At 37.1% G+C, this 12,654-nt stretch overlaps 1 protein-coding gene, 1 non-coding gene and 1 pseudogene across 2 annotated transcripts in view; 1 reads left to right on the forward strand and 2 right to left on the reverse strand.

Annotated features, from left to right (window-relative positions):
• The window catches only part of CHM (CHM Rab escort protein), a 243,664-nt gene that overhangs the window by 16,574 nt on the left and 214,436 nt on the right, over window positions 1-12,654 (forward strand). The gene's annotated exons all lie outside the window — the stretch shown is intronic.
• On the reverse strand, window positions 907-1,036 carry LOC115869735. Its single transcript, XR_004046348.1, has one exon. It is a non-coding gene; the product is annotated as a small nucleolar RNA SNORA31 (small nucleolar RNA).
• LOC115869742 lies at window positions 11,576-11,753 on the reverse strand (annotated as a pseudogene).

Raw genomic sequence — 12,654 nt, forward strand, 5'->3', positions numbered from 1 at the left:
AGGGGACATGTCTTCAGTATTTCCCCATTGAGTGTGATATTGGCCATTAGATTTTCGTATATGGCCTTTATTATGTTGAGGAATTTACCTTCTATTCCTATTTATTGAGTTTTTTAAAAATCAGAAATGAGTGTTATGGATATTTTAAAATCTATTTTCTGTATCTATTGATATTAATCATGTGGTTCTTAATCATTATTTTCTTTATGTTGTAGATTATATTGATTGTTTTTTAACATTTAACTATCCTTGTATCCCTGGTACGAATCCCTTTTGGTCATGAAGAATTCTTTTTTTTGAAATGTTGTAGGTGTCAGTTCTCTTTTCTTTAGCTGCCCTGAGGATTCTCTCCTTTTCTTGAAATTGGAGCATTTAAGTATGTTGTGTTATAATTATTTTTGATTTATCCTATTGGGAGTTTTACCAGCTTCTTGAATAGTTATTTTATCCTCCTTTGTGATATTGGTGAATTTTTTCCCCATGATTTGGTGTATTATTTTTGCTGTAGTTTTTTTTGTTTTGTTTTGTTTATTTTTGTTCTGTATCCCATTGAGATGTAGGTTGTTTCCCTTGATAGTATCCCACATCATTCAGGGCTTTCTTCTGTTTCTTTCACTTAAAAAATTCTGTCCTGTTGTCCTTTTAACAGTCCATGGTACTTTCAATATTCTCCTCCAGCACCCTAATTCAAATGCATTGATTCTTCTTTGGTCTTCTTTATTCAAGGCGGACAGATAAAATCCAATCACAGATAACATTGTATTTTATGTTGGATTTTTCAAGATCCTTTCTGACCATGACTGCCATATCATTTCTCTTGTGTTGTTCCCTACATGGCGAATCATACCATTTTCTGATTCAAAATAGCCAATACCAGTCCATTTCAGCTCACTAATTTTTTTTTTTTACTGTATTCCCGTATTCAATCACAGCTGCCACAAGCAGACAGACAGGAAGCACGAGGACATTTTCTCTCGTATCTGTAGGAAACCTTAAAGCAGACAGTAACTGCTCCAGGTCTGTCAAATAGATGCTTTCAAGCGTACTCATGTTTAATATGTTGATCTTCATGCATTTCGTTTCATTTTTGACCACTTTCAATTTTCCCAAACTCATACTAAGCACATTCCAAGTTCTAATCATTAGAACATTTTTGCAACCGTTTCTCTTTACATTGAGTTTGCCTCATCAACAAATGAAGATCCCGAAGACTCCAGTCCCACAGGCTGTACCTGAATCACATTGCCAGGGTCAACTCCCCTCTAAGAAATCATCTCCTCTTCAGTCACATTTCGAGTGCCTTTGGACTTGAGGGCCCCATCTGCCAGAAATATTTCTGACAATGTTCTGCTTCTCTTGCTTACGCTTTCAGTGTTTGAAAATGCTTCTGAGTTATGCATAAGTTTTTCAGTGCCTTCTTCCTCTGAAGTGGGGAGCCAAGTCTTTTTTTGTTTTCTCTTCTTAGTTTGGAAGCTCCGCTGAAACCTGTTCCCTTTTTGGGTGACTGCTGGTATTGGAAATACCACTGACAGCTGCTAGCATCACAGCAGCACACAAGCCATCACTGACAGACAAGTGGTGGCTCCAGTATTGCTGAGGAGATACTCACTCCTCCTTTTATGTTATTGTTGCCATTAGCTTGAAACATTTTTTCCATCCTTTGATTCTTCATGTATGTTTGTGTTTGTGGCTACATTGTTCTTCTTGTATTCAGAGTTTGGATACATCTTATTTTCTTATCCAGTCTGCTACTCAGTCTCTTCTTTGGTGAGTTTAACCCATTAACAATTAGTTTTGCTATTGATACTTGTGGGTTTGCGCTTTCATTTTTATGTTGTTTTGTTTCTTTGTTATTGCAATGTTTCTGTGCTACTTTTAATACAGATTTAAGTGTGCTTATATCTATCACATTTTTTATAACTATACAAATTTATTGAAAAGCATTGGTTTAAAAAATATACCACATATACTTGTGTATAAGCTGAGTTTTTTTAGCACATTTTTAATGAAGTTTTTGTGGTAAAATTAGGTGCCTCAGCTGATAATTGGGTCAGCTTATACTTGAGTATATGCGGTATTTATACGACTACAAGGAGTTTCAGGTAGTACAACTATTAGTCATATTTAAGCATCAACAACTAAAGCTTCTGATGAAGAAACTGAAGCACTCTACCATGTTTTTCAATCTGAAATTGATCAAATGTGCAATCAAGGTGCATTGATAATTATTCATGGTTGGAATGCAAAAGTTGGAAACAGGAAAGAACTATAGTTGGACTTTATGGACTTTTGATAGAAATGAAACTAGATAGAATTTTGCAAGATGAATTACTTCTTCATTATAAATAGATTTTTATAGCAACTTTCATGGTAACTATTCATATGGACTTGGCCAGATGGAATAAACAGGAATGAAAGTGATTATGTCAGCAGACAGAGACAATGGAGGAGTTCAATATCATCATCCAAATCAGAATAGTTGTTGGTTGTGGAATAGACCATCAATTAAATTGCTCCTTTGCAAATTCAGGTTGTGGTTGAAGAAAATTCAAACAAATACACAAGAGCCAAAATATGACCTTGAGTGTATCCCACCTGCATTTAAGGTTTATCTCAAAATAGATTTGATCTGACTAGACCAGAGAATGTACACTGGTACAGATAGGAACTGGAAACATAGAGAATCCAGGGCACATGATCACTTCAGGACCAGTGGTGCAAGTGGTGAATCCAGGAGGGTGGAGGTAGGGTGGGTTGGAAAGGGGGAACCGATTACAAGGATCTACATATAACCTCCTCCCTGGGGGACAGACAACAAAAAAGTGGGTGAAGGGAGACGTCAGACAGTGCAAGATATGACAAAATAATAATTGATAAATTATCAAGCGTTCATGAGGGAGGGGGTTGTCGGGAGGGAGGGACAAAAATGAGGAGCTGATGCCAGGACCTTAAGTGGAGAGCAAATGTTTTAAGAATGATGAGGGCAATGAATGCACAGGTGTGCTTTACACAATTGATGTATGTATGGATTGTGAGAAGTGTTGTATGAGCCCTTAATAAAATGATTTAAAAAATAGATTTGATTAATTGAACAAGAAGGACAGAAGACCTAATGCAGTGTGGGATGATGTCAAGAACATCATTCATGAAGACAGCAAAAGGCCATTAAAAAAACAGGAAGACAAAAAGAGTGAAGTGTTGGATGTCAGAAGAGAGTCTGAAACTTGCTCTTGAATGTAGCATATATAAAGTACATGGAAGAAATGATGAAGTAAAATAACTGAGCAAAAAATTTCCAAGAGCAACTCAAGAAGACTAAGAAGGATATTATAATGCAATGTGCAAAGAGGTGGAGTCCGAAAATTTCAGCATATCCTAAGCTATATTAATTGAAAAAAATGTTCAACCCTTGAGTGGAAATATTGGTGGATTCCATGGGCAAAATAGTTAATAACATGCAAGGATCCAAAGAAGATTCAATAATACAGGTACTATACAAAAAAGAACTGGCCAACACTGAAATTTCAAGAGGTATATGATGAAGTATTGATAGTATCGAAGCAAGAAGTCTAAAGTACCCTGAACGCTTTGACTAAAAACATGTCTTTAGGAAATGACAGTATACCAATTGTTATGGAATGCCTATTTCCTTTCAGTATTTTGTTATGATCCATACGTTTGAAAGCTTTTGTCCAGTCGATGAAACACTAGTAAACATCTCTCTGGTATCCTTTGCTTTTAGCCATGATACATCTGATATCAGCAATTATCCCTCATTCTGAAACTTGTAATTTTCTGACAGTTCTTTGACGTTACACTGCTGCAATGATTTTGTGTCATCTTCAGCAAAATTTTACTTGTGTGTAATATTAATTATATTATTCAATAATGAAAATTTATTGTAAATTAGGAAAGGGTTTACAAATTAGATCATCATATTTGTATTTAACTACTTATTAAATCTCACAATGGCTTACTCTGCTTCTCTCATTTTTCTCCCATTTCCCTCTTGTAGATTACCTTCACCCAAGTTAACACCTGTCATTAATTTAGCTGATGGCATAGAATTTAAAACACAGTTGAGAAAATGAGATTATACAAGGAAAGGCTAGCTACATATTTTATTTTTATTTTTTTCATATTTCTATCTTCTTGATATTCTAAATAGTGCTGCTGTGAACATGGGTTCTAATTTTTTTTAAGGTATGTACCCAGTAGAGGGATTCTAGGTCATATGGTATTTCAATTGCCATATAGTATTTCTTTTACCATATCATTTTGCACACTGGTTGAACTGTTTTATAGTACCACTAACAATGTATGAGGGTTCCAACCTCACTGCATCCTCTCCAGCATTTTGTACATGTTTTTTTTTTTATGTACATGTTTTTTTGGATTTTGATGTTAGTGCTGGTGGTCTAGTGGGTGACCCATTGGGCTATTAACCACCAGGTCTGCAGTTTAAACCCATCGACTGCTCCACGGGAGAAAGATGAAGCTTTCTGTTCCGATAAACTAGTGGTTTTCAACCTTCTTAATGCCACGGCCCTTTAATACAGTTCCTCTTATTTTCGTTGCTACTTCATAACTGTAATTTTTCTACTGTAGTGAATCGGATGACCCCTGTGAAAGGCTCGTTTGACCCCCCGAAAGGGTCATGACCCACAGGTTGAGAACCGCTGCGATAAACCCACAAGAGCAAATCTACTTTGCCCTGTAGAATTGCTATGAGTTGGAAATGACTTGATGGCAGTGAGTTTGGTTTGGTTTTATTCTTGTATAACCCCATACCTTAATAAAAGTTAATATGGTAGGGACGTAAGTAAAATGCATCCCATTCCTCCATCAATTAGTAGTATTTGGGTAGCCAGTAGAAAGTTAACTGGAGATTTTTTTTTTATACTGTAGAATAAATAATGCTACTTTTCTTATACTGCTTAAAATCTATCTTTCATTAAAACATTGTCTATTAAATGAGCTTTAATCTATAAGAATAACAGCAGGCAAATATGCACATCGAGCACCTTTTATTTGCATGTACCTATTATTACTTTATGGGGATACCTTTATTTCTTTTAGTCATTTTCCACTGTTTACATTTGCATGCTATTTAATTGGTAATGTTTGATGGTTGTAGAGCTGCCCAGTGTAGGATACTAAGTATAACTTTTGTTGATTCACAAACAATAATCTACCCATTCCAATAAGAGTAGCTAATCGTATTCAAAATTATAATTTCTTGGTGTTTTGCCATACAATTTTCTAGGAAGATTTAAATGAAATTCTGCCAAATTGTAAAAGAAGTGGCTCTGTTTTAATGTGCCAGCTATGTCTTAATAAATGCAAAATCTGTTGTTCTTTTGTAGAGTGCATTGACTGTAGATAATTCAGCACCGGTTGTAGCAGTACACTGACAGGGAGCTGCCAGAGGTTCAGGCTGGATTCCAGAGGGGTCGTGGCACAAGGGGTATCATTTGCGAATGTCAACTGCACCTTGGCTGAAACACAGAATACCAGAAAGGTGTTTACTTGTGCCTTATTGACTATACAGAGGCATTCAATTGTGCGCATGATAATGTTCTATGGATAACATTGAGCAGAATGCGCATTCTAGAACACTTCATTGTGCTCATGCAAAACCTGTATGTAGATTAAGAAGCAATTCTATAAAAAAGAACAAGGAAATACTGCATGGTTTCCTCACAAGAAAGGTGTCTGTCAGGGTTGTATCTTTTCACCATACTTAATTCAGTGTGTATGCCCAGCAAATAATCCTATGATATGAAGAAGAATGCTTGCATGAGGATTGGAGGAAGACATTTTTTAACAACCTGAGATATGCAGATGACTTTAAGCACATGCATATGACAGTCGGGGAGAAAGATAGGGCTTTCTTCTCTCCTAACAGAGTCTCAGAAACTCACAGTGGCAGTTCTATTTTGTCTTATAGAGTTACTATGACTTGGCATCAACTCAATGTCAATCAGTGAGTTTAAACATTTTTTAAAAATGAAAGTCAAGGACTGTAGCCTTCAGTAAGGATTACATCTCAATACAAAGAAAATAAAAATCCTCACAAATGGACCAATGGGCATCATAATAGGCAGAAAAAAGATTGAAGTTGTCAAGGATTTCATTTTGCTTGCATCCACAGTCATTCCCCATTGAACAGTAATCAAGAAATCAAATAATTTACATCAGACAAATGTACTGCATAAGATCCCTTAAATGTTTTGAAAAGCATAGATATCACTTTGAAGACTGGTACTCTGACCCAAGGCATGATACTTTCTGTCACCTCATATGCATGTCAAAGTGGACAATGAATCAGGAAGACCAAAGAAGAATCGGTGCATTTGCCTTAAGTGTTGGTGAAGAATATATTGACAACACCATAGACTGCCAGAACAAACCTGGAAAAGGTTGCTTGGTAAAGTCAGCAAAAAAGAGGAAGACTTTCAAGGCGATGGATTGACACTGGCTTAAATAGTAGGCTCAAATGTGACAATGATTGTTAGGGTGACACAGGACCTGGCAGTGTTTTGTTTTGTTGTGCTTAGGGATACTATGAGTCAGAACTGACTCAGTGACATCTAATAAAAACAGCATAGACTTTGAGGAAAAGAAAGAAATCTGCGGTGAACAAGTACAGCCAGAATGTTCTTTAAAAGTGAGAATAGTGAGATATCTACTGAAGTACTTGGACTTGTTATCAGGAGAGACTAGTCCCTGGAAAAGGATATCATGGCTTGTAAAGTAGGTCAGCCAAAAAAAAAAAAAAAGGAAATTACTCAACAAAATTGATTGTCCAGTGGCTGCAAGTATAGGCCCAAACCCAGTAATTGTGGGCACAGTGCAGGACCAGGCAGTATTTCATTCTGTTGTACCTAGGATTGCTATGCATCAGAACTGACTTGATGGCAGTTAACAGCAATACTAGTGGACTTTTAAAAGTTCATAGAAAAATTCTGTTATCTATTAATTCCATTTTTCCATGCATTTTGAAACCCCTAGGTGTGTGTATAAAAATATACAGTTATTCCTTTCACATACCATTCTTCAGAGACCATAGATAGTTTGGCATTTTCTATTTGAAAGACTTAAAATTATAACATTTCATGATAGAAGAATGACTCCATGAGTGAAAATATAAAATGAATTTTTTCAGTAACAATAAATTATTTCATGTAATGATACCAATCAGCGAGGAACAATAACAACAAAAAACCCTTTTAAAAATAAATTGATATTTGATAAAAATCCAAACACAAATGAGGTCATCTGGGTATGTATAGGTACCCTGGTGGCATAGTGGTTACGGGTTGGGCTGCTAACTGCAAAGTCAGCAGTTTGAGAACACCCACTGCTCTGAGAGAGAAGATGGGCTTTTGTACTCCCGTAAAGAGTTATAGTCTCTAATGAGCTAAGCCCTCATGGAAGAAGCACACCAACGTCTGTGATTTTAGGATTGTAAATTACATCATCCTAATCAAAAGGAAACAGTAGTATCAGAGCTTACATTGTGAGGTTCTGATGTGCAGAAGGGTGTGGATGACAGTGGAAGCCCAAAATACATTTGCAGGATCTACCCAGGGAATAAGCCTCCGCTGATTTCTCTCTAACCATAATTGAGGGATGGGAGTAACCTGGTGATCAGAGAGTATTGCAGAGACAACTATAGTAGATTCAAATGATACATCTGACGTGAATGGTTAAAACCTTGTCATCTGATCTCCCCTTTGATATACTTTGTGCTTGATCTGATTTTTAATATTTTCTGTTGGGGATTCCCTCTGTTATATTTTGTCATTGTTAGTAGCCTTCTTGCTTCTTTGCTATATGTTTTTTTGTATATGAAACCCTGGATGGATGAATCTATAGAGACAATAACTAGAATAAAGTTTCCTGCTGGATGCGGTGGGGGAGGTAGAGAGCAATGTAATGGGGAGCTGATATCAAGTAGTACAAGGAGGAGGAAAATATTTTGAAACTGATTGTACAATACTGCTTGATATGATTGAACTATGGGAATGGTATGATGTTTGGATTAGGTCCTAATAAAATGATTTGAAAAAAAAGAATGAAGAAAATATCCTAAAATTGATTATGATGATAATTATACAACTCTTCTTGATGTGATTGAACTATTGAATTTTGTGATATGTGAATTACATGCCAATAAAATTGTTGGAGGGAAAAAGTTACAGTCTCAGAAACCCACAGGGAAGTCCTACCCTGTCTTACAGGATTTCTTTGAGTTGGCATGGATTTGATGGCAGTAAATTTGGAGTCCTTGCGTGGCAGAAATAGTTAAGCACTTGATAACTAGCCAAAAGGCTGGCAGCTTAAACCCATCTTTAGATGCCTTGGTGGGGCTTTCAGTTATTGGGGTATTCGCTAGTATGCTAACCAACCCACTGCTCCATGGAAGAAAGTTGAGTCTATTTCCTCCTGTAAAGATTTAGAGTCTGGAAACCCTACATCAGATGGGTTTGACTCACTGGCCATGCTTTTTGATCATAGGCTCTTTAGAAGATAGGTCTGGTCTGAAAGGTCATAAAAATCCCATGGAGTATTTCTATTTTGCACACATGGTCTTCCTATGAATTGGAATGAACTTGAAGACCATTAATAGCAACACGAGGAATGTATTAGGAAAATGTAGCCCAATGAATGGATTTCTTTGGAGGTGTAGGGCTCTGACTGATAATTATTTCCAAGTGTAGCTTGATACCCCACTGTCTGAGGATTTCTGGTACTTTCTTCACATTTAAGGAAGAATTAGAAAATTTTTTCCAGAGCTCTCTGGTGGTAGTTATTTTTGTTATTGTTAGGAACTTTGAGTGAATTCTGACTCTTAGTGACCATATGCACAACAGAATAAGACATCACCAGTCCTGCACCATCCTTACAATTATTCTTATATTCAATCCCACTGTTGCAGCCACTGTGTCAATCCCTTTTGTTGAAGGCCTTCTTGGGCTGACCCTCTACTTACTAAGCATGGTGCCCTTTTCCAAGGACTGGTTTCTTCTGAGAACAAGTCCAAAGTCAGTGAAATAAGACCTTGCCATTCTAACTTCTAAAGTACATTCTGGCTGTACTTCTTCTAAGACATTTTTTTGCTAATAGTGTAGGCTTTCTGCACTCAGTGTCTATGTTATATACTTGGCATGGTAAAATACCCCCCTTTCCTCTATGTCTTTGTTCAGTATTGTGGCATTGAGGTAGGAGACCTTAACATTTCAAAAAGTACAATGTCTCAAGAAATATACGTATTATTTACATAAGGTTATGTGTTTTGTTAAACCTTGCGTGTAAAGAAGTAGAGAAAATAGACTGCCTTCATGATGTATCTTGGAGTCTAGAAGAAGAGAGAGACATTACATATGAACACATTTTATTTTATGAAGGAAAAAACAATTGCTACAAGGGCATGGTAGGGACATCATTTAGATTTTGGGTAGGAGGGTGCAGTGGGTGGGACAGCCTACTAAAGTCCTTAATTGACTAACTTCTGGGGAGACTTTTTTGAGGATCATTTTCTCCCTCAATTCTTTTATTGAAATAGTTACTTGATCTCTTATTGAGGCAAATATTTGTGGCTTAATAATGTAATGGATCATGGATTCCCCTCAGATGTCCAGTTGTCTGTCAGATCAGTTTTATATTCTCCCCCCCCTCCCTGACAATTAACTGTAAATATGTAGTGCTAAGTAAAATCTTTCAGACTGATGCCTATTTCTGTAATGAAAGAACAAAAATACTCAATGTAAATATTAATTGATTTTGTTTTAAAAACTCTTTAAAACAAATCAGCTCTGATATAATAGTTACTCTTTTCTTTCTATTTTCAGTTTTATTGATACAAAATTCACATATATACTTCCATAGTTAAATCACTTTCAAAAAGAGCTGTATAGACCTCATCACATTCAGTTCTAGTGCACTGCCCCCCTCCCGCATTCATTATTTGCTCCACAATCCCCCCCCCCCAATACCCAATAAGCGATTGCATCATTTATTGTCTCTATGCATCCATTCCTCTGTGCTTAGTAAGCCAGGGAACGTAACAGAAACAATAAAAAACAAACAAAATGAAACAAAGAAAAAAAGAGATAAAAATAAAACTAAAGAGTAAGAAGGAAAAGACCATCAGCAATAATAAAATAAGTCAGAGGGGGAAATTTATGTGATGAAACAAGCAAGAAATATTTAAACCTAGAGCTAATTCAGTTTGGGTCAAGAGGGAGGCCATCTGACCAGGTATCATGTTCTACCATAGTTCCATCCACCATGATCAAGTTTACGATAATCTCTGTATGAGAATTCGGCTGTTTGAATTCTTCTACTATGACCAGAGGGCTCTGCCAGAGGCTTGATGCAACTAGCTACTACTCTGCTGATAGGTTTTGGGCTCCCATTGTCCTCCATAGCTTTCTACAGATTGGGTGTTCACAATTTTAGAGCCTATCATTTTCTATCTGAGTGAATTGGACAAGATGAACCTAGCAGGGTTTTTGGTTGTTTGTTTGAATAGTAAAATGGTTCTAATAATAGCACCATTCTTTTAGGATTCTTATGAGGCTTATGTGAGTTAATTAATGCAGAATGCCAAGCTCAAAATATATAGTGTCAATGCATATTCCTCCTGTACCCTAATGTTAATTAAGCCAGCATTAAAAATATATATATATATATGTTCGTTTTCACTCCAGTCCCTCAAGATGGCTTTTGTTCCCTTAAGTGTTCATTGTTCAACTGATTTGTGAAGTGCATACTACAGTAGTTACATTTTGGGTGAGTTAATAGGGACATATTTGATGGGGACAAACCCTAGCATAAAAAAAAAAAACAATTTGAAAGAGGTGAATTTGTAATAAGGGACAGGAAAAAAGATTGAACTTGTCAAAGCTTTCATTTTACTGGGATCCACAATTAATACTCATGAAGCAGTCAAGAAATCAAAGGATACCTTGTTCTTTGATGCCTGATACCTGATCCCTTCAACACCTCGTGGTCACACAGGCATCAAAGAACAAAAAAATCATATCATTGTTAATGAGGGTGAATGCAGAGTGGAGACCCAAAGCCCATCTGTAGGCAACTGGACATCCCCTTACAGAAGAGTGGCGGGGAGGAGACGAGCCAGTCAGGGTGCAGGGTAGCAACGATGAAACATACAACTTTCCTATAGTTCTTAAATGCTTCCTCCCCCCACTATCATGATCCCAATTCTACCTTACAAATCTGGCTAGACCAGAGGATGTACATTGGCACAGATAGCAACTGGAAACACAGGGAATCCAGGACAGATGACCCCTTCAGGACCAGTGGTGAGAGTGGCGATACTGGGAGAGTGAAGGTAAGGTGGTGCAGAAAGGGGGAACCTTTTACAAGGATCTACATATAATCTCCTCCCTGGGGGACGGACAACAGAAAATTGGGTGAAGGGAGACATCAGACAGTGTAAGACATGACAAAATAATAATAATTTATGAATTATGAAGGGTTTATGAGGGAGGGGGGAGTGGGGAGGTGGGGAATGAACAGCCGATATTAATGGCTCAAGTAGAAAGAAAATGTTTTGAGAATGATGATGGCAACAAATGTACAAATGTGCTTGACACAATGGATGGATGTATGGATTGTCATAAGAATTGTACAAGCCCCCCAAAATGATTTTAAAAAAATTGCCTCGCTGGATTGCTAGAATTCTTCACTTGATCTTAGCCAAAAGGCCGAGAAGCGATAAGGATTGCTAGAATTCTTAATAAAATAGTTGTGGTAGTTACATAATCTGTTGTCATTTTGAGATGTAAGAGTGAAGGGGTAGAGTTTAGCCTAGCAATCAAGTTGCAGCTTTATGACCTCATTTAGAGACGGTAAGGAGGAGACGCTTGCTGGAGGCGGGACACATGCTCACTTCCTGGGGGACATTCCTGTTGAGAAGACACATGGGGCTACACTAGAGCCCTGGACCTAAAGGAGCCACCTGGAGACCCCGGCCAGTGTTGAGATGCTTCTACCGCCACTGGATCTGCAAGACTTTCCACCCACTGTCCTGGGATCTTCCTGCTTTTGGCATTATTTCATGGCTGCATGAGTCTAAAGAGTAATTTATAGACTAGTATTGTATATTATTGGACATATGGGCTAATATTAGACTTATGGACTTGATCTGAACTGAGCTGGGATGTTTTCTTAATGTATAATTACTCTATATAAAGCTTTTTCCAATACACATATGAGTATCTATGAATTTGTTTCTCTAATCTACCCGGACTAACACAATAGTTGGGAAAACAATTTAGAAAATTTAAAATGCCATCAGTGGAAGGCGGTATTACTACTATTTCAAGGAAAAGATGTTTAAGAACAATGGGTATAGAATAGGCGTTCTTGAAGTTGAGATGTGTTTCTTATCTGTTGAGTAAGCTGGGGCTCAATTGACTACCTGCCAAAAAGTTTGTTCAACTTCTGGGTATTTTAATAATTAAACCAGCTATTAGAGGAATGTTCCTGGTTGTCAATAGGTACATCTTTTGTCAAGATTCTTATACTTGCTTACAGAATGAGATGGCATTCATATCCGTGTATACTCGAGTAAAAGCCGACCCGAATATCAGCTGAGGCATGTAGTTTTACCACAAA

The sequence above is a fragment of the Echinops telfairi genome, unplaced genomic scaffold (assembly GCF_000313985.2).
Source record: "Echinops telfairi isolate 266 unplaced genomic scaffold, ASM31398v2 ScPeMD7_42;HRSCAF=159, whole genome shotgun sequence".
Lineage (NCBI taxonomy): Eukaryota > Metazoa > Chordata > Mammalia > Afrosoricida > Tenrecidae > Echinops > Echinops telfairi.